The sequence below is a fragment of the Camelus ferus genome, chromosome 33 (assembly GCF_009834535.1).
Source record: "Camelus ferus isolate YT-003-E chromosome 33, BCGSAC_Cfer_1.0, whole genome shotgun sequence".
NCBI lineage: Eukaryota > Metazoa > Chordata > Mammalia > Artiodactyla > Camelidae > Camelus > Camelus ferus.
The window spans coordinates 5,669,610-5,691,629 of record NC_045728.1 but is presented as its reverse complement, the minus strand read 5'-3'; the positions used below and the strand labels follow the sequence as shown (position 1 = coordinate 5,691,629).

At 48.8% G+C, this 22,020-nt stretch overlaps 1 protein-coding gene and 1 long non-coding RNA gene across 3 annotated transcripts in view; one reads left to right on the top strand and one right to left on the bottom strand.

Moving 5' to 3' along the window:
• Positions 1-22,020, bottom strand: part of KIRREL3 (kirre like nephrin family adhesion molecule 3) — a 491,466-nt gene that overhangs the window by 409,904 nt on the left and 59,542 nt on the right. The gene's annotated exons all lie outside the window — the stretch shown is intronic.
• On the top strand, positions 4,339-21,097 carry LOC116661116. The gene is made up of 3 exons (XR_004316872.1): positions 4,339-4,979; positions 17,180-17,186; positions 21,088-21,097. It is a non-coding gene; the product is annotated as an uncharacterized LOC116661116 (long non-coding RNA).

Genomic DNA, 22,020 nt, shown 5'->3' with positions numbered 1-22,020 from the left:
ATTACCTCCACGCCTTGCTGGCCATCGACAGCCAGAGAAAGGGAGGCTCAGCCCAGATTTGTGTCTGCCCCACTCCCTTCCTTGCAAGAGGAAGGATTTGTCATGTGGGCAAACTCCCAGGACGCAGCAGGAGGTGGGGGTGGGGGGCAGAGGGAGGACTGTGAAGGAACATGGCTCCTCTTCTGGACCCAGTGGCCAGTGGGACATTGTAATGAGAACAGCACATGGGAAGACTTTGTAGAGAGCAGGAAAGAAGCCCTGGAGAGTTGCTTCCAGCCCCAGGCACCTAAGGAGAACCCCAAATCATCATTCAGAGCCCGAGCAAGAGCAGGGCAGAGTCGAGAAGCCTAGAAAAAGTGAGTCGAGCCTCCAGAAAGCCAGTCTGGAGACCAGTCCTTTCAGAAAGACGGGGTAGGATGGACGCATAGGCAGCCATTAGCACAGTCACCTTCCCCAGAGATGCTCAAGTCCACACCTCCAGCAGGCTGACCTGGCCCAGCGGGGCTCTCGGGATGTAAAGGTGCTGCCAGGTGCATAGAGCCGGTCTCCCCGCCCCGCCTCTCCTGTCTCTTCACCCCTCTGGGCCCTGTCGGTAGCCATCTGAGGCATTGCTCCATTTCCCTCCACACTAATCGCCCCTTTCCATCTCACACTCCTCCAGCGAGTTTGCACGAAGATTTTGGCAGTTTCAGTGGCCCCAGCCCTGAGCACCTCTCCCACTAGGCATGAACCAAGAGGACATCACACACACACACAAAACAGGCAAGCCACCATGAGCTGCGAGACAGGAATAACTCAGCCTGCCTGTTAGTTTGGAGGAAGACCTTGATGAACAGAGAAAGGAAGAAGCACTGTGCCTCCATCCAAGAGGCCATGCTGTGTAGCCGTGGGGCCCCTGCCCCCCCCTGCCATTCATTAGGTTTCAAGGTCTTTGTTTTGAATCTAGGCACCACAAAGCATCCTGCTGTATCAGCCTAATTACCAGCCTCTCTCTTGGTTCCCACTGGCGTGGCAGGTGAAGCGTAGCCAAGACAGACTTGATGCAATAATGGAACCTAGTGATGAACTTGACTCATTATCATAACTACCAGTACCATTTTCTCTTGATGACCTACTAGGGGGTGCTGAGTCGTGACATCTGGGGTGAGCTAATCAGTCAAGGCAGGCAAGAGGCAGTCTTAAGGGAACCACCAGCTCCCTTGAAAAGGCTCTCAGCCAAGCAAACACAGTTAACAGGAGTGGGTGGTAGGCAGGTGAAGTTTAGAATGCACCTCTGACCTTAACTACCCAACAAGATGCGAATGGCCCTGCGAATCTCGCCCAGCTCCCAACATCCCTCCATGAGCTATCCGGGATCAGCAGTGACTCCCAGACACGGTTGGAGAATGTAGTTCACTCTCTGAGACCCGTTCTATTCCTCCTCCATTGAATAGCAGCAATACTCTTTGGGGAAATGGCCAGCTGGTCACTCCCTGGATAAGACTGACTGGTCTGAGGGCTCTCCACCCCCTGACTAGTAATCAGTTCAGAGCTGGGCTGGTGCCCCTCTTTGGACCCGTGAGGCGCAGGGCTGCCGAGGCTGCTTGGGAGTGCATGTCACTCTTAAGAGAGAGTGATGGGAAGCCACACACACACTCTCTCTCTGGATTTAAACCCAGAATCACGTTGCCAAGGTTGATGTCGGCAGCTCTCTGAGGCCATCCATTGTAGAAGGGGCCAAGACAAAGAGGGAGAAATAGACCCTGTGCCTTCCTTCAACAGTACCTCGCTCTGAACTTCTGGTTATGTTGGCAACATTTTTTTTATGGCTTTAGACAACTGGAGTCAGTTTCTGCTACTTGAAGCCCAAAGAATACTTCTGGAAGAAGAAGTACCTCCTTCCATGTCTGCCTGGGAAGACTAGTGCTGACCAAAGACACTGGAAGTGACCTAGCGGAAGAGAGGACACATGGACCGTAAGGGCTGCAAAGCCAAGGAGGAGAGTCTGTGACCGGGGCCCGTATCCATGCTTCGGAGGGGGCTCCGTCCTGGGCAGCACATTACTCCACACTCAAGAGGAACAGGTCAGCCCTCCCTCCTTCGAGTACCATCAATCAGGAGCACTAGGGGAGGCTATGTTTTGCTCCCCACTCCTGGGCCCCCGCCCCCTTTGCCATGTGACTTGTAGTGTTCCCTGTAGGCGCGGTTTTCTTCCTCACCTCTTAGTCTGGCTTACGCTGGCCCCTGCTTTAGCACTCGCTTTGGCTGATGGTATACAAGTAAATAAGATACATGCCACGTGTGAGCAGACACTTGGAAGGTAGGTGTCTGATTGGCGTGGCCAATTTCTGCCCTCAGTCATGAGAAAGAAACGTCTTCGATAGGTGCTCCTCCTTCAACCAGGACCCTAAAATGAAGTGACGTGGAGGAGAGGCCCAGCTGACCCACAGCCCCCCGGTGACATTAACGAGAGGTCAGCATTTCCTGCTGGAGGCCACTGAGATGCTAAAGTTGTCTGCTATGGCAGCCAAGCTAAGACGAGTGTACATGAAGCACGACTACATGTTTAGGACTCTGCAGAGTGATTTGGAAGACACAGAACTATGAGGCACGGTTTCTGTTCTCAGAAAGTTCATAGACACAGTAAGCTCCAGAAAGAATGATGGAGAGTACAAAATTCAGGGAAACATTAGACACAGAGACTGTGGGGGGGGGGGGCCATCAGAATTCAGAAGAAAGGAGACCAGACACGACTACTCTCGCTTGGACAATCTTCAAAAATGGACGGGACTTGGAAAGTCCCAGGCAGGCTTCACTGCAGGTGGATGCCAAGGCCTGAACAGCGGAAGATTCTCCAAGCACCTTGCCAGGTGGCCTCAGTGAAAGGAGGGGCGTCGTAAATGCCTGGGTAGCATGCCCGCCACTTTTCCTCCTGCCTGCTGGAGGCGAAGAAGCTGAGACTTTCACTTCCATGTTTGAATGAAAATATCTTAGTGTACAAATTAGCACTTTACAATTAATTATGCAGAGCAAGCAATACACATGAGACCTCAATATTATGACAGCTTGGAAATTTACTGTTTTCGAACTTGAAGATGGAACCAGTCTTGCCAAATGTATGTTGAAAAGTAGCACAAAATTAGACAATCACCATCTTAATTTTGTATATTCATAGCACATCTGTGGGTCAGTGCAAACACCACAAACAACTCAGCATGTGATAACCTGACATCCCCCTAAGACTCTGACCTTAAAAACCAACGTTCCTTAATTAGGCCTTTCCTTCCCCTTCTGCCCTTGGGGAGAAGGGATTGTTATGAAAAAGATATGATTGCACCATATTGAAGTTCACCAGGCATCTCAAATGGTTTGGGCTTGATAAAAAATAGCAGATTTCATTGCTGGAAACTTCCTTCCAGAATTTGTAAGCACCATGTGGCTACCAAGGGGAATTTCATCTGTATGTTTCTGATTCCTTTACACTTAAATCATTAAAAGATTTTTGAGGGTTTTGAAGTCCAAAAACTCTCCAGAGCCACTCTCTTCCCCCCAGCATATTTTTCATTTCTTTTCATAAAATTTAGGAAATTGAATTCTAGCTCTAAATTTAAAAGAAAAGAAAAAGCAGCTGCTTGTCAATGATAGTGGCTAAGGATTAAAATCTGACTTCTAAACATTTGTCCTGGGGTCCATCCATCTGATGAATGTTTATTTATTCTCACTGGGCCCATATCTCAGATGGTAGAGATCTGACCAATTACGATTCTGGAAAAGAGGTCAGGAAATACATACTTTGCTTTACTCCTTGTAGTATACAGTTTTGTCCAAGACAAATCAAGATAGTCGGCTTGAATGGAGAGAGCAGAACTGTGATCTTATGAGCTGGATAAGGCCTAGAGTACCATTTATTCAAGTCTTTACCAGAGCAGGGCAAGGCCCAGCTTGACAGTTTTTAAGTCTCTTCCTGTGTTCTGTCCTGGTAGTTGATATTGCTTTAGCTGCACTGTATTCAACTTCTTCTTTATTATAGTTGACATAACCTGATCTTACTCTTAGGTAAAAGCATTTCCCGTTTTCCCATTCCCCTGAGAGGCCTGAACCCAATCTTGAAATGGATCATACTAAGTGTTTGCAAATATCAAACGGTTTCACAAAGGATCCAGTGTGCAATGCAGGCTCCATGATGGTGAAGGCCTCATCTGTCTTCTTCCTGGAGCATCCTCCAGGCCCAGAGCAGTGTCTGGCACATACAGATGATGAGAAGTATTTGTTAAATGAATGAATAAGAGTCTAATCATATGAAAAATACATTCAACCTGTTCACAGCACTTCCATGCCGAAGGATGAATTGTGGTCTGAATGGGTAACATAGGAAAAGCCATCCCTAGTTCACTTACAAAGCAGCTGAGGCAAGTAACTTAAGTTCTTACAGCCAGTCAATGGGAAAACCAGAGTAGACGTCAAGTCACCTGATTCTTAGAATGTGCTATTTTTTTTTTTTTTTCATGTAGATCGGTGTTTCTGAAGGTTTAGCATGCCTCAAGACCACCTGGAGGATTTATTGAAACACAAATTGCTGAGCTCCAGCCCCAGAGTATTAATTAAGCAGGTCTGGGGGAGGCCTGGAATCTGCATTTTCACTAAGTTCCCAGGTGATACTGGTCCTGGGGCCACACTTTGAGAACCACTCATTAAGATCATATCTCATGAAGGGCAAAACAAAGGCCTAAGATAGAGAGACTCTTCTGAACATGCCGTGAGCCTACAACTAGGCTGCCAAACTCAGCTAATCAGTGTAGAAAGCCAGGCTGTGAGGTTTAATTCCAGAAGCCTTTTGAAGCCTTTTTCCCTCTTCATTTCATTACTTTTTACCTACAAAGTAAAACAAACACTCAAAATCACTAATCTAGATCATGGGATGGGGGAGTTCCAATTTAGGAATATTCCAACTTAGAATCAATGTTAGTTGGAATTTTACTGAGTGCGAGCTCAGGTCCTGAGTAGAAACTTCAGAGCTGGAAAGGTCATGAGCGATCACTTGGTCCAACCTTCTCATTTTCACATCTGTAGAAGGAAACTGAAGGTTTAGACAGGTGACTCTGCCTGGCCCAGCATCCCGGGTTCTCCTTAAGGCTGAGGCTTCAGCTGTGGGCCAATTCCAAGGGAGGCACGGCTGCCCCCAGCCTGCTTCTCCGGTAGCGGCTCCAGTTGGTTCTTTGCAGACTTATGTTTTGTGGGTAATGAGTAATGATGAACTCGAGTAATCTGGTTCTTGTGTGAGGTTTCTGGTGGCTGTCATTGAGGTTGGAAGCCCCATAAAAAGACTGGCAGGGCCCCCAGGCAGGGCCCCTACTCTCCTGCCAGCACCATCCAGTTCCCTGACCCAGAGGCTCTATCTCACTTTTTGCCTCTGAAAGAGCTTACTTACTCCCTAAAATTCTACTGGTTCCCTGAGCTCACTCCTGATTGGTTATTTCCTTCACTCCTGATTGGTTATTTCCTTCACTCCTGATTGGTTATTTCCTTCACTCCTGATTGGTCCATTTCCCTAACTTCTGATTGGTCCATTTGTAGTACTTCATTTGCATGGAGTTCACTCCCGATTGGTTATTTCTCTCCCTCCTGATTGGTCCATTTCTACAAAGCTTGTTCTTAATTAGTCCACTTCTGTTATGCCTTATTTGCATATGATGTTGCAAAGTGTAAACTGGCAGCGTATAATAGCCTGTGTAAACCTACAGACGGGGTCCAGAGCTTGGAGTGTTAACGCCTCTGGGCCTGCTGGCATACTAAACCTGAGTTCTCCAACTCTCTGAGTGCTGCTTGGTCTCTCGCCTGGATCCAGGTTGCTGTCACAACTGAGCTGTAACACTGAGCTATAACACATTTTTTCTGCAACACCATGACTTCTGAGGGCAGCAGATACTCATTTTTGTGCCCTCCACTAATTTCCTAAGCTGAGGGACGTACGTCAAAGTCGGGGTGACGTTTCTGGAGAATGGGATGATAGAAGCACTGGGGTGTCTGCTCCTCTCTCCAGTCTTGCTGTGCCTCTGCGAGTCGCTGATCTCTCACTCGGGATGTGATTATGCAGCTTACAGGGGCGGCAAGACTTGGCTGGTGCGACTCATCTCCTCAAGCCGTGTGCGTGTGTGTTATGCATTCTCAGAAATACGAAGTTAGCGCATTATGATATACGTGCGGAAGACAGACCCATGGCGTAGCAGTGGAAGGACACACGACTCGAGTGAGATGAATGATACTGAAGCCAAATAAATATTTGTTGTTCATTTGCTTATAATGCTGTTCCCCCTACCCTGCACGCGTCCAGCTGAGCCTCAAAACTGTCTCTGGATGCTGAGGAAAGCCAGTGAATCACAAGTAAGCAAATAAACATGATTTAGTAGGAGAAGAGAAGATTTTGCCACACCACACAACTTCCCTCTTTATTTATTTTGACAATTTGGTGTCTAATATTTACAACGGTGCTTTTGACTATCCAAGTAGTTTTGAGTGTAAGGAGTGAAGACCTTGTAAACTGCGTTGCTTATTCTCTGACAGGCCTCTGGCAGGCTCATGGGGTAGAGGGCGAACAGCAGATTTTAGCTCACTAGTTAAATGACTGTATTTTTGCATAAATGTTCTTCACCATCATCAATAACTCACGACATATGTTAGGTACGTTTGCACAGAGCACTAAAACGGTACGTTCTCTTCCTCCTGGAAGTTTGTAATCTAAGAAAGGGTTTGCAAATACCTAGAAAGGGTACTTCTGTTCTTCATGCCTGTGCCCATGGCAGACATCACTAGTCAAGCACAGAGTTCTTTTTCAGCCTCTTTTCCTACATTGTATGCCAAGCAGCCACTACCAATCAATAGCACTAAGTGTGTGCAACCCTGATCGACGTACATTAGAGAGAGTGGAGAGTTAGATCAGCAAGATGTTCCTGTGACACTGGGTCGGGGGAAGGAGTGTATTGCTGCAGACCAAGGGAAATGAAATTTTATACCATCAGCTTGGGTTTCCACACCTTCCAAGTCCTAAATAACTGTGTAATTTGTAGAATGGAGGAACGGGGGCTTGGTGGGTTTCTGTACGTCTGCCCTCTCAGTGCCGTGGGTGGGAGAGAGCACTGTGGGAGATGGAACCCTTAGGAACGGCTTTGCCTCCAAGAAGGGAGAATGCCAGCCCTTTGCTTAAACACTGATCACAGCCCCAGACCCTCCTCATGCCCTCCCTTTTGTAGTTCCAGTCAAGTAATTAAAATCACTTCTCTTAAACTAGTGTGGTTGGCTCAATAAGCCAAGGGCAAGTTTATGGATCTGGAGGATGGAAACGACTTTAAACCTCGGCAGTGCTGGCCGCGGAGAGGAATAGCAATTAGAATAATTGATAACCAGGTCCTTGATGTTGAGCCACCACCCATGGCTTCTGCATGCGGGCTCGAGCCTGCTTCCCTGGCTGGGGGAGATAACAAAGCTGGGCTGGGCCACTCCGGCAGCAGTGGCCAAGTCCTGCTTCAGTGTAGGGAGGCCCGTGGTGCAGAAGCCTTTTGAACTCTCACAGTCAGCTGTGGTCTGGAAGAGAAGCTCTCTTCCTGATGAGGCGCTAAATCAGAGCACACGGTTTTCTGAGCAGATGCAGAGAAGGGTGAGGGTGTAAGGATTCCAGAGGGGACAGGCAGGAGCTGCGTGGGACTGGTTCAGCTGGCAATGGCATGCGTGAGCCGTAGGTGTTGATTTCTAGAGATGCGCCCTAGACTCTGGCTTGTCCCCCTGCCTTGATCAGTGACAATACCACAGCCACCACTAGCTGTCATTCACTGCACAATTACTGCATGCCGGACATGATGCTGCGTTTATGATCACATCATCTATTCCATCAGTTAATTCTATCGTTTAATTGTCATATCAGTGCCACGGAGTGCTTCTCATTCTCTCTATTGTAGAGATGAAAACTCAGAGAGAGCAAACCCCCTCACTACAGTCAAACAGACAGGAGGTGGCAAGGTTAGAAATCTGACCCCCAAAACTCATTCCCCTAACTCTCCCGCTCTATTGCCTTGACACGGTCTGACTTGCTCTCCCACAACTGACTCTGCCCATAAAATGTCTTTTTTTTATCACTAGAAGATGCGTCTGTAGATCCCAAGAGACCTATTGATTAGACAGACGTAAGTGCACAGCATTAGCACTGTGCTTTCACATCACTGCACCGAGGAATTGAAGGTAGAGGGAAATCTCTGCGAGCGCAAAGCTCCTCACTTCACCGTACAATTTAAACCACTGCATCTGGATTTGGGGTCCAGTTAAAGAAAGTTTCCTGTGGAGAGATCCTACTGGTGCTCATTTTTCTCCTGGGGGGCAGGGCCATGGCCCTTTTTTCTCAGAAGGGAAATTTAGATCCTTTTCTTCCTGCCCACAGCTCCCTAGTCTTTCCGATCTTTCTTGGCTATTTCTCAGAATATGTCCTTGGATGTCCATGAGACCTCTGCTCTCTGGCCTCTTTCTTCCTCCCTGTCCCTCAGACCTGTGCAAATCCTCACTCTTCCCGATGCAGCTCAGACACCGCGGGCCACCATGTCCCTCATTGCACTTACCCCTTGTCCTCACATCTGACTTACCCTGAACACCCCAACCTCAGATCACTTCATGGTCTGCCTCCCCTGTGCCTAGTTCTGGGATGCTGGGACTTGCTAGACCAAATTACCTTGACACTCAGATTGGCCTCCCTGGTGTGTGTGACCTCCAGCCTCAACTGGCCCCCCTCGCTGTGTCCCACGCGCCGTGCCCCTGTGTCCGAGCTGTCTGCCCCTCCCCACAAAGGCTGAATCCCATCTTCCCTGAGCTTCCTAAACTCCACTGCTGCCTTCCCTGGCTTCTATGGGGAGCAGATGCTCCGTCCTGACTCCTCAGAGAAAATAAAGTCAACGGATCAGCGTTTTCTCAAGTCCTGTCTCCAAATCCATCATCTCGACTTTATCTGTATTCAGCCTCCCCACCTCTCCTCTTACAACACAGGAAAACCGCACCACTGCCCACAGAAGGCTGGCGCCTCCCTCTGTGCCCTGGATCCCCTACTCTCTCACTTCTGGGGACCCTGTCCTGTCAGTGTTACCCTCTCTCCTTCTTCCCAGTAGGATTAAAAGATGTGCCAGTCTCTTTCATCCTGAAAACAAAAACAACTCTGTCTTTACCCCATGTTCCTCTGCGTCTACGCGCCGGCTTTCTCCCCTCTGTTTACCGCCAGCCTTCTTGAAAGAGGTGTGCATTCACCGTACCTGTTTCTCACCCCCTGTTGTTTCCTCATCCCACAGCGTTCTGGCGTCCATGTCCACCTGCCTCTTGAACGTCTTTCTCTGAGGTTTAACAACCTCGTTGCTCTGAATTTCAGTGACCACGGGTCACTATTTATGTCACCAGTCATGTTTCTCTCCTTGAAGCATTCTTGCCTTGGCTTCCGTGACAGCACTCTGTCCTGGTTTCCTTCCTACTTTTCTGGATATTTCTTCCCAGTTAGCCTTGTCGACCTCTTTTTTTTTCCCCCTTTCTTTAATGTTGGTATTCCTTGGGAGTTCTGCCCAGATTCCTTCCGTAAACCTGGAGCAGATTTCTCTCCTGGGCTCCAGCCCCACGTAACCAAATATTTCCTGGACATCTCTACTTAAAGGCCCCAGAACCAGTGCCAGCTCAGTATGTCCAAAATGGAACTCATTGGCTTTGCTCCCAAACCCTCTCCTCCTCACGGGATCCCAGTCACTGTGAGGCTCTTCTGTCCACCCCACTGGTTCAAACCAGAAATGGGAGCATCAGTCATCATGGCCTCTCCCTGCCCTTCCACCCGTGACCAGCCCATCACTAAGCTCTCCTCATCTCACTCCTCAGCACCACTCACCGCTCTGTCCCGGCACTCGGCAGAGCGCCCTGTCCACAGCAGGCGCTCCATAAGCAGTGGCTTTGCCTCTGGGAGACGAGACACCTCCTGACTCTGGGTGCTCTGCTCCTCCCCCACTTTCCTAGTTCAGGCCACCATTATCTCTCACCTGGCTGAATCCACCCGCCTGGGTTTCCTGACCCTCACATCCTGACCCTCACCCACTCTCCTCACTGCAAAGACAGTGCCTTTCAAAACACAAATTAGGTCTCACGCTCCTGTTTACATCCTGCAGAGAGCTCTCTCCCAGCACCTAGCACAGGCCCCAGCACGTGTCAAGCACTCCAGAAGTATCTGTTCAACGTAAGAAACGATTGGGATCTAAAACAAAGAGGATTTCCAGGCACGCAGGCAGTCTAATGCCCGTTAATTTTATGTCATTATTATATTTGCCCATTTGCAATAAGGACCATATGTGGCTTCACACACCAGCCGCACAGTCTGCACTCCAGCTCCTGTTTCCTCCCTCCTAGAAACTGGCCCCAGAGTGGCCGTCATTTCAAGGCAAGGCCATGTGGGGCTTTGAAAGAAGGGGAAGGAAAAGGATCAGCTTGGCTCCACTAAAATCCCTGTCTCTCCAAGCAAACAGGGCTGTTCCCCTGCTTGCCTGCACTCCCGCCACTGCAGGACTGCCTGGACGCCTCCATGCGCGCTGCCCCGTCCCAGGGACCCCTCCTCTCGTTTCCCCACCCCTCCTGGTTGGCTTCCCTGGAGGCTGAGAAGTTGAGAATGGAAGTTGTTATTAGCATAATTCACTTCCCAACACCCGGACGTTCAATGTGACTCTGTGTGTGTGTGTGTGTGTGTGTGTGTGGTGGCAGAGGAGACAGGGAAGGAGTAAGAAATTTCCCTGGGAGCCGTGCTCTGAGGGCAAAGGGCAAGGTTGTGTGTGCCCTTGAAAGGGGCTGTCCTGGGGAGAGCCCTGCTCATATTCCCAGCGCCCTCCTTCTGCAGGGAAAAGGGTGAGGGTTTACAGGATCTTGGAAGCCCTTGCAAAGGTTTGGCCATTGCCCCTCTGCCATCCTCCACCTGCCACACACCATCACCATCCATTTGTCACTGGAAGGCTCTCCTGTCCTTTCCCTGGGCTCTCGATGCCCTGGAATCCAGCCCATGTGCACACGTCCTGACAGGTGAGAGGGGCTGGATCCCCGGCAGCAGGCCACTGCTTTCCTCCACTGACGGGAGGCTGAGAACGAAGAAGGGATGGAGCAGAGAGCAGGAAAATGCAGTGGCTGCCCTGTAACACAGGCATAGAGTCACGGAGGCCTCCTGAGGCCCATGGGGGGATTTACGGATTAAATGGAGGAGGCTGTCAGGCCTGAGCAGAGCTCAGAAGGAGGGCTGAGCTGGGGAGCAGATGTCAGCAGCTGGGAGCTTGCCCGGCCTGCCCTCTCCTCCTTGGCATTGTGTCTTCCTGCCGTCAGTGACCGCCAGTTCCCAGCTCCATCCTCCCGTGACCATCTGGGACTCAGCACTAAAATCCCCTCAGCTGCCCCTCCCGCCCGCCCAGCCCCTCCGCTGCTCCTTGACCCCAGGCGGTGGCAGTGCCCCAGCAGCTCCCCACCTGCACGTGCCTGTCTTCTCCAACCCGCTTCTGCTGCGTGCGTTCCCAGGCACTCACTCCTCTTTGTAGCTGCAACGGTGAGGGAACAGGCTGAAGCCGACAGAAATCAGACACATCTGGATCTGGGACACCCATGTCCAGAAGCACAATCTGTCCTATGCATGGCAGGCAGAGGGCTGAGACATCCTGCTTCTCTTCCCCAGTGTCCTTTTCACAACCCCCACCTTGCATGCCCCTCCCCTTCCTCGTGTCCTCACTCCCTGCCCGCACGTCACATCACATCACATCAGGCCCCGGAGCGGAGGAGACACTGGGCAACAGCAGCAGCAAAGATGGACGGGAGCCTGGCACACCTGGGTTTGAAATCTGATCAACCACCTGCTCGTTGTGCCACTCAGCTAGGAATCAGACCCGTCTCCTGTAAGATGGGAAGATGAATACAGAACTAGCGGGTTGTAGAATGAAAGTCGACACGAAGCACTCCTAACAGAGAACCCAGTATCATTTCTGAACCTGCTGGGCTACTCAGAGCATTATCCTGTCATCTGATGCCCCACACATCTCTCTGGGGAGCCACCCTAAACTCCTGTGTGTGCCTACCTCCCCAGCTTCTGTCCGGGTAGCTCCGTGTCTGTGGGACAGTTGAGAGACTCTGAGTACCCTGTACAGTCAGGGGCTACTCCCCACTGAACTCACGTCTCCACCTGCCCTCTTTGCCTCTGCAGAAAGCCCTCCCTGCTTCAGTGACTCTCCACCAGAATTCTTTCTGGGAGTGACGGAAGCCACCTGGCACCGGCCTGAAAGGAACGGCAACATCTCCAGTGAGAATTTCTTTCCTCACTCTGTGGTTGGGATGCTGGGCACAGCCAAGCACTGTGGAAACCTCTGATGTTCAGGTGGCTTCTGAATACTAAAGAGGGTGGGAAAAAAAGGAAAGCCGAAGGAGAAAGACGTCTCAGTCAGAAGTTTTTCTAATCGCTCTGGATATCCCCCCGTTTTTGTGGATTTGAGAGAGGGTGTAGGAAAAGGAAGGGACAAAAATCAAAAGCAGATCATTACCCGGAGCTGCTCGTCCTTTCCCCCTTGAGGCGTGACAGGGCTCTCTGCCTGCCCCATCTGCGTGCTCGAGGCTAAGGGACGAGGCAGGCAAAATATTGACAGTTGTGCTGAGAGTATAGGTTACTTGGCTCGTGAAAAGGTAGAATCAATTAAAACAGAGCTTTCCACTCCCCAGGTAAATTAACTTCTGGGGAAAAAAAATCTGCTTTCCCAGCCTCAGTGTCCAGAATGTATGAAAGACAGATGAGATGAGGTCATACAAATTACTCAAAGGACAGCTTCTTACTGAAGCTCATGACACGTATGTGTGCACATGTGTGCCCACATGCACACACACACACCTTGCATACTTGGGACACAGTGGCTACTCAACAAATACTGATTGGACTTATGACTTCACGTACACATACTCATATACTTATATGTGCTAGTTAATTATATACACCATTCTCTATCTGTTCCTACTTAGCAATGCCACACATGAGATCTGCCAGACTTCTGTGAGATTCTACTAGGCTTATATTTTTCTTTCTCCCTTTATCATAAAAATAAACATTATTGAATAAATGAAAAATGAAGGTTCCCACGTCCACTCTTCCTTTGGACTATTTTATGGGACAATGTAGACATGACTTTTACTCCAACCACCTAACAACACAGTAGAAAAGAAACCCAGAATTTTAAGAGTTTTTCCCACCCACTCTCTGCCCTCTGACCCCTGACCCCCTAGCAACATCTGCAAAAGAGCCAGGCACAGGAGCTTACTCTCTCATTCACCTGGCGCATTCATATGTTCTCAGAATCTCCGAGTATCCTTTCCTAGAATATGTGACCTCGGAGAGACTGTCATCCAGAGGAGGCTGTCTGAGCAGTATCCTCTACTCCGACCACCCAATTCACTTAAGCTTTGCCACCTTTGGGATCTGCAGTCTTGAATAGGTTGTGATGGACTCCTCCATTTGTAAGTGAGAATGTAGTTGAGGAGAAGAATAAAACATGAATCAAGAATAAAAAAGAATAAAGCTTCCCCATGTTGGATGAGGGTTCAATGGTGGTGTCTCTCAAGGAGCTCAGAATCTGATGGGGGAACCAGACATGTGCACAGGTAAACACAAGGCACTGTGAAGAGTGCTACAGTAAAGGTGATTCCCCAGAGTCCAGGGAGGGAGAGTCACTCTTCATGGGGGCATCAGGGCCTGGAGGATGAGTAGGAGTTTTCCAGGTATAGAAAAGATGGGGTGGATTCCATCAGAGGGAAGATTGGGAGCAAAGGCTCAGACAGAGGGATGTGCACAGAGCATTTAGAGACTCAAGGACGTGTGGCTAGTCATGGGGTAGGGAGGAGTGGCCAGAAATGAGGGCAGCAAGGTTGACTGGGGCTAGATTTCCCTGGGACTTGAAATGCTTCTTACATCATCCTCTAGTCAATGAGAAGCTATCCTAGGACCATAGGTAGGAAATGCCTCAATCAGGTCCAGGTTTTGGAAAGACAACTCTGAAATCAGTGTAGAGAATGGATTAGAGAAGGGAAACTGCAGACAGACATTGCTTCTGAAAGAGCTGTAAATAAGCTGGAAAGGGTGATGGCTGGAACCACAGCAATGACAATGGCAACAGGAGGAGAGGGAGGCTTGTGAGCTATTGCAGAAGCATAATTCCCAAACAGAGATTGAAAGGGTGAGATCCAGGCTGCCTCAAGCACCTCTCACCTACATGACTGGCTGGGAAATGCTATCCTTCAGTGGCAATAAGGAGTAAAAGATAAGTAGAGTAGTCATTGTTTTTTTTTTTTTAAATATAATTTTGCTTTGTTTTGTCTTATTTGTTTGCTGGGAGAGGATGAAAGTAGAACAGGTGACTGAGGAGAGGAGGAAATGGAGTTTAGTTTTAAAACAAATGGTTTTGCGCTGCTCACGAGCTCCACGGGTGGTGGGGTCTCACTGGTTCCTCTGAGTTTATGTAAAAGATTAAGACCAAAATTTGAGCTTGGGAGTCGTGCGCTGATCCCTGATTGGCAAAACTATGAGAAGGAAAGAATAAAGTTAGCCAGAGAAAACAGAGAGAGGGAGAGGGAGGTATCCAGTTTGGACACACAGACCCCTTAGGAACTTTTAAGAATGTGGGCAGGGAGCCGGGTTCAGAGAGTGGTTGTGACTGTGGTCAGAGAGGAGAAAAGGCACAGGAGGGGAAGTGATCTCACAGGGCAAAGGAGAAGAGAGCTTCACAGAGGTCAGTGTGGTCAGATCCCAGGGGCCAAGTGAGGTGATGCAGCCCCAGTGTTGAATCTTAGCTTCTCCTTCCAAGTCTGAAAAGCATCTAACGACCTAAATGGCCCCTGGGACAGGGAGTGAAGGGGAGCATGTGTGGGCATGTGGGTGGCCAGGGTGTGTTCAGGAAGAGATCAGAGGGTCGGGGTGAGGCAGGTACCCTGTGCATAGAAAAAAGGAGATCAGTTGCACACGTGACATCATCTGGAATGTAGAATTTTCTGACTTGCCCCAAAAGATGCAGAACCCAACCGAACAGATAGAAAACAAAGAGACACAACAACAAAAGGGAAGTCAGAGAAGACAGAACAAAAGCACACAGAGCCTGTTCTGGCTGGAGCAGAACATGACCCAGATTTACAGCCGGGAGACCCGGAGCCCCATCAGGGAAGTAGGCTGCGGAGTGAGTCAGCCAGGCCCAGAAACCAAAAACCCAGCCTGCCGGAGTCCCCTTGGGTACCAAAGTTCCTGGAGAATCTATTCACGGCTTCCAATTTCCCCCTCATCAGACTGCACATTTGCCTGAGAGCGATTCCACACTCAACATAACTCAGCCCAGAAAAATGCCCCTGTGTGCCTTCTTTTCAGCGCAGAATTTCAGCTTGGCTTAAGTAACACCACGCGACAGGCACAAAGATGTGAGCCGAGAGCTCGTAATTGCATCAGAGGGCTGTGGGAGCCGCCCCACCCCCATCTCCCGGGCTCCCAACAAAACTGGAGGGAAGGAGGCAGGAGGGGCGTGTAATTTGTTCATTTCTTACATTTTATGGAACACTTCACTTTGCTTTCAGCATAATTATTGTTGTACTTTTTGCTGTTTCCCATTTACTGTGTTTTTAAACACACACACACACACACACAAAAACCCTTCACTCCCCCTGCACACTTTTCTTAATGCATTAAAATTAATAACTCGTAACAGTGACCTAATTTGCTTTGAGTACTGTAACTCAGGGTTTCCTTTTTTTTTTCTTTTTTTCCTCCCAGATCTGCAAAACCCTTGACGTGTTACTGTGGTAACAGGAGCAACTCGGGAAGTTCATGAATGAAGCCCATTGTGCCTCCAAAGCTTTCTCTCCCCCTTTCTTTGCAATGTTTGGGTCTCCCTTGTGCCTGCTCAGCCCCGTGTGCACCGCGTTAGAACGGAGCTCCTCCCAAATGTCTCCAAACCCATCCGTGGTGCCCATCACTTTTCTGCCCAACTCTAGAGTTTGGGGCAGGCTTTTCCGGACTTTTCCTAAGCTTTCCAGGGCTCCGCTGGCAAGAGTTTCCCTTTCTCCTTCAAGGTTTCTCCAAGCTCAAAGGCTGTGTCTACGATCCATCCACTTTCTTGGTTCAAGTGTTCCGCCCTCCCGTGCCTGGAACTCACACCCAGGAAGGCTGCGGAGGATGCAGGGCGGGGCACTGGATCTCCGTCATTCCGCTGCCTCCAGCTCGGTTTACCATCTTCCTTCACAGCAGCCACCTCATCATCTTCACGCACTCAGTCCTGCTCCCCCAATCCATCCCCTACCCAATGCAGTCCAGAGGGGCTGACCGAACTGCCTAGCTGGTCATGCCATATCCCTGCGTAAAAGCCCCCAGCCCTCCTTGATCTCAGGATTGTGACCCAAATCCTCCCCACATCTTCTTACAGAGCTCTTCATCACCTACAGACCGGGCATCCCACTGGCCCCAGGGCCCCCACCCTCTTCTACCCGCGCTCTTCCCAGCCGCACTGAACGACTCAACCAGACGATGCAGTCATTCCCCTCCGGGCTTCACATTCTATTCCCTCTTCCCAGTACCCTCCCCTCCTGATCGTCCATTCTCACGTGGACAAGAAGTCCTCACCTTCTCTCAGAAACCTTTGTGGAGTTGAACACCCCACTGCTGAGCGCTCTGCACTTATCCCAGCACAGACTTCTGCGTGTTATCCATGCGTGTCTTCCTCCCCAGCTCATCAACACCCTCCTTGAGGGAAGGGCCCATATTGTGGGTGCTGCTGTATCTCCAGCATTTACTCCAGTGCCTGGCACATGGCATGTGCTAAAGTCAAGACTGAGTGAATGAGTGACAGACTGGACTCTCTTATATCCTGTCCCTTCTTCCTCCCTCCCTCCCTCCCTCCCTCTAATCTTTTTCCTTCCCTTTGTCCTTTGCAGTCAATCAGTCCTGCAAGCATCCACTACTGGTCATGGAAAGAGAAGAAGGATACAACGGAGACCCTCCCTATCTTCTGGGAGCCCAGGTGTTGTGGACTCCACGCTTGGGACAATCTTACAATACTTCTCTTTTGAACACTCCCTAAGAAAACCCTCTAGGATGGCCATCCTAGGAAACAAATTTATTTTACGTCCGAATCTGCTTTCTAGTAGCAAGTGTAAGAGTGAGGATCTGAGTAGTCTAGAGGTTTCCAAATAATTCAGATGTGGAATGGCAACAGTCGTATGCCTGTCCTCATTCTTCCTTACGGCATCCTTGGAAAGGCTGGCACCAGTTTCCAGACGGCAGCCACGAGGCAGGAAAGTTGGATTCAATCTCCTGATGGCAAAGGGGAAAGATGGTGACAAACACTGCAGAGCAGGGTGCTGTGTTCTCCCCTGGATGGGTGGGGACGAGGCCCCCATGTCCCAGGGAGAGTATAAAGATTTTATTTCCACGGCTGCCTGGAAATAAGGCTGCACCCTTACCCTCAGAACACAGCAAAGGAAGAAGAAAGAGAGTAAGTATGTCTCAAGGAGGCTTCGTATTGATTTTAAAATCCTTGCTGACAAGAAAATGATTTGAGTCCATCTCCATGTTGTGGCTGCAGCCTGGTGCTTCCCCTGCCTCTGTCTGACATCGCAGAGCAGAGTTCATCAGGTAGCTCCCTGGCTGACACTCTAATCCTGACTTTCCAACAGCCTCTCACTCGATTGTCCAGAATAGGAAAGAGTATGCGTGTAAGGGGTGCCGCGTGGCTCCCTGGGTCTCATGCGGAAAGCCGTTGAGCGGGCCAATTTCAGGGGCCCTGTTTTAAGGCAGATTTAGAAGAATACATTTTAACAGCCCTGGTTGGCCTCACGCAGATAGGACCACGACCGTCAACATTCCTGTCCCAAGGGAGGCTTTTGGCCCACGTGAACAGCCAAGGCCCAGAGCACCCAACCCAACAGGCGTCAGCCCTCCCCGGGCCGTCCCCGCGGCGCCTGCTCCCTGCCCGCTCTCCCGGCCAGGCGCCGCGCGCCTGCGGGGACAGCCTTCTCTCTGCACGGCCGGAATCCTCAGTAAGGGCAACAGGGCCCACGTGTTTAACTGACTTGAAAGTGAACAGCTTCTGTGTGCTAGAAAAAAATTAACTCAACCTACGAATGTGTAATTGCTTGAGATTTCACCTCCTGGCCACACTTCCCTTCCTATGGAGTTATTAAAACCCACACAATATGGTCTAATAATTTATTAATAGTCAACATAAATAGATAACAGCTCACACAGCCATATAGCCATTGCAGGTTAAATAATGAGGCTGATTTAAAAGGCTCTTCACTGGAAAGGAGGAGGCATGGCTGTTCCGCTTTGGGATTACCGCTGGGATGGCAGATAAACCCTGTACTCCAGGCTTTCTTGACTGTTCAGCTGGCTACCTTGGTGGCACCGTTTTCTCACCTTTATTTGGAACGGGCAGAGTACCAGCCATTCTCTGCTGAGCAGAGCAGGACATCCTGACTTAATGGGAAGGGAACAAACCATTTCATCACGGACCAAGGTGAAAAACACCAGATTGCCGTTCAGTTTCTCTGAAAGGAGCTCAACAATAGCGCATCTTCTGTCTCACCATCAAAGTCCCTGCCATCAAGCCTACACATGTCTTTCTCGTGAAAGTTCCTTCATCCCAGCACTTTGGGAAGTGAATGCATGTGTCCAAACTCATTGCAGTCTAATGAGGGACTCCTTGGTCCTTCTGCCGTCCCAGACCTAATCTGCAGGTCCTGCCTCTGCCAGGTTATCACATTATCTTCCCTGAGGACCTCCTCTCTCCTCTTTGTAATTAAATGTAAAATTTAATAACAGATACTCGACAGCCAGATGGGAAAGACGAAGGAAAGAAAACTGTCTTTCTTTGTAGCTGATCCTATATATTAAAAATCCTAAGGCGTCTACAACAAAAATTATTAGAACTAATAAATGAATTCAGCAAGGTCACAGGATATAAGGCCGAGATAGAGAAATTAGTTTTATTTCTATATACTGGTGATAATCTAAATCCCAAACTAAGAAAACAACCCCATGAGCAGTACATCAAAAATAATAAATGCTTAGGAATAAATTTAGCAAGAGGGAAAACTTTGCACACTGCCAACTAAAACACATTGCTGAGAGAAATTAAAGAAGTTTTAAATAGATGGACAAACATTCCATGTTCATGGATAGAAAGACTCAGAAATGTTAAATGGTAATTCTTCCCAAATGATCTTTAGATCTTACATAATTCCTATCAAAATCTCAACAGGGTTTTTTTTTTTTTTTGCAATAATTGATAATCCAATACCAAGGTTTATACAGAAATGCAAGGAACGCAGAATAGCCCAAATAATTTTGATAAAGAAAGAAGTTGGATGACTTAACATTTTCTGATTTTAAAACACTCTATAAAGCTACAGTAATCCCCACAGTGTGGTGCTGACGTAAGGACAGACATGTAGATCAATGGAACAGAATGGAGAGTCTGGAACCAAACCCTCACACTTACGGTCAATTGATTTTTTTAAAAAGATGTCACAGCAATTCAATGCGAGAATAGTCTTTGCAACAAATGGTGCTGGGACGGTTGGATAGTTACATGCAAAAACGTGATCATTTTCATGTGCTAAGTGAAGGAAGCCAGATGCAAAAGACCACATACTGTACAGTTCCGCCGTCCAGAAAAGGCAGATCTAGAGATAGAAAGGAGCTTAGTAATTGCCCAGAGCAGGGCGGGGGTGGGGCAGGGGACAGTTCCGAGGGTTGTTTGCCAAGGGGCATGAGGGACCCTTTTAGGGAGATGGAATTATTCTAAAACTGGATTGTAGTAATGGTTGCACGACTGTGTAAATTTACTAAAGATCATTCAATTGTGCATTTAATGAATTTTACAGTATGTAAATTAAACCTCAGTAAAGCTGTTAAAAAACAGCAGATGCTTGTTACTGGACGTCATGAGGGTATACAAATTAGGGGGGCACCCATTAAGGGGACCACCTATGGTGAATTTAACATCACCCTATTACTGGAGAAAGAGTCTTTCAGGAGTCCCCCCTGCTGGTACTAGAAATCCCATGGATTTATCTAGGGCGTCCCCTCATAGTTAGATCAAGCAGAGACAATTGAAGCCACCAAGCCCCATTCAAACATCATCTCACTGGCAGAGTGAAATAGGATAACCCCCAGCTTGGTCAGAAGGAGGGTATGACCTGCCCGCTAGCACTGTAACAACCACCGCCTCCCGAGCGCCTTCCATTGATCTCCGTGAGGGTTAAAAGGCCTGAACGATATAGTTATCACTTACCAGTTGACTGGCCTCTGCTTTGTGGAAAGGCTGGGGTAAGGATAATAACTTTCTTTTGTAAAGCACTTACAAAATGCTTTAACATACACTAGCTCATCTTTCTCTCAGCAGCGCTATTACGAGACGTGGCAAACACTGTTAGCTGGCTGGGCCGACCCTCATCCCAGTCGTGGTCAGGGACATGCGAGCATCAATTTGCTGGCTGGGCTACAGGGGAAGCTTTTGCTTTCCTGACACAAAGAGGTAGATCTTCCGCGCCTTTTGCTTCCCCCTTCCCCGACGCTGTAAAGGGACAGCAGTTGTACAGAGACCACGAAGAGTGGAGCCAATAGAAAAGGTCTGGAGAACCCTGGAGAGCTGCTGAGGTGCTGGTCCTGATGAGGTTAAGCTACTGAACCATCTCTAGCATCATGTCCCTGGCAGGCTTGTTAAGTGAGATGAATGGATCCCTACTTGTTTAAGCCACTGTTTGTTGTTGCCAAACCTTTTGCTCTCTGGTAAAGTAGAAATTACTAGTCACTTCACAGATGTCAAAACTAAGGTTTTGAAAAACTGTGCAATTCATCCAAGGTCAAACTCCCAGCAAGTGGGAAAATAGTGACTTGTGTGCAGTTTCCTGCATCCAGTCATGTGACAGTGATAACAGTGACAAGGACAAAAAACACCTACTGAGCATCGATTAGGTACCCAGCCTCTGACTCCAGGCACCTGACTTTTATTTTTTCTCTAATTCTTACAATTCTGCAAACTCGGTATTATTATTGCCATTTTATAGATGAGCACACTGAGGCTAAGAAAGGTTAAGTAAATGGTGCAAGGTCACAGAGCTAGTAAGTGGTGGTGCCGGGATGCTCAACTTGCATGTGTCTTGTTGGCTATGAGGGAGTTGAAGGGAATAAAGCGCATGCCCTGGGATAAAGTGACCAGTTGTTCTAGGTCTCTATTGATTATATACTTGGAAACGGGTCTGGAAGGTTCCGAGTGGGATTCAGCTTAGCTAGCAAAACTCATAATGCTTGCAGGTGTGTTACAATATTCATACTTTACACCGTACAATAAAGTCTTTCTCGACCCAGTTGTCTTTTCACTGTTTACTACCACCTTTGCACCTTAAAGTCCACCTTTTCCAGGAAACCCACACTAATTACAGGATGTAGAGGACAGTAAGGGACATCTCCACTTCTTTCTGCTTCTTTCTAGAGAGAGGGGTAAAAACTGAAACACTGCTTTTCGGCAGCACCAGATGTAAGGACAGCTCCTGGAGCCTAGAAGCGGCAAAAGGAGACAAGAGGCCCCACGGAGGGTGAAGCCCAGCCCCGGGAGCCTGCCTGGGCAAACAGAGGCTTCAGTGAGAGGAGCCAGCTCCAGGCACAGACCGCACGCACCACCGAGGTGGTCACGACGGCTATTCCAGGTGTGACACAGGTACACAGGTACTTTGCAGCGTACTTGAGCTGTCATGGGGCTTGATGTGCATGTCGGTTTGGAATTGGGAGAGGATGGTTAAAAAGCAGTTCAGAGGGACTCAGAGATGTTAATTGCTAACTGCTGTCTCCTCACAAGAAGTAATCTCCCCCTTCTGAGATGCGCTACCCCATCATTCATCTCCACCAGACCCGAATGGCTTGCTCAACCTTTAAGGGCTTAATTAGTTTTTCTTTCTGGATTCCTGCCTCCCCAACAATGACTGAATAACTGACTCACTCAA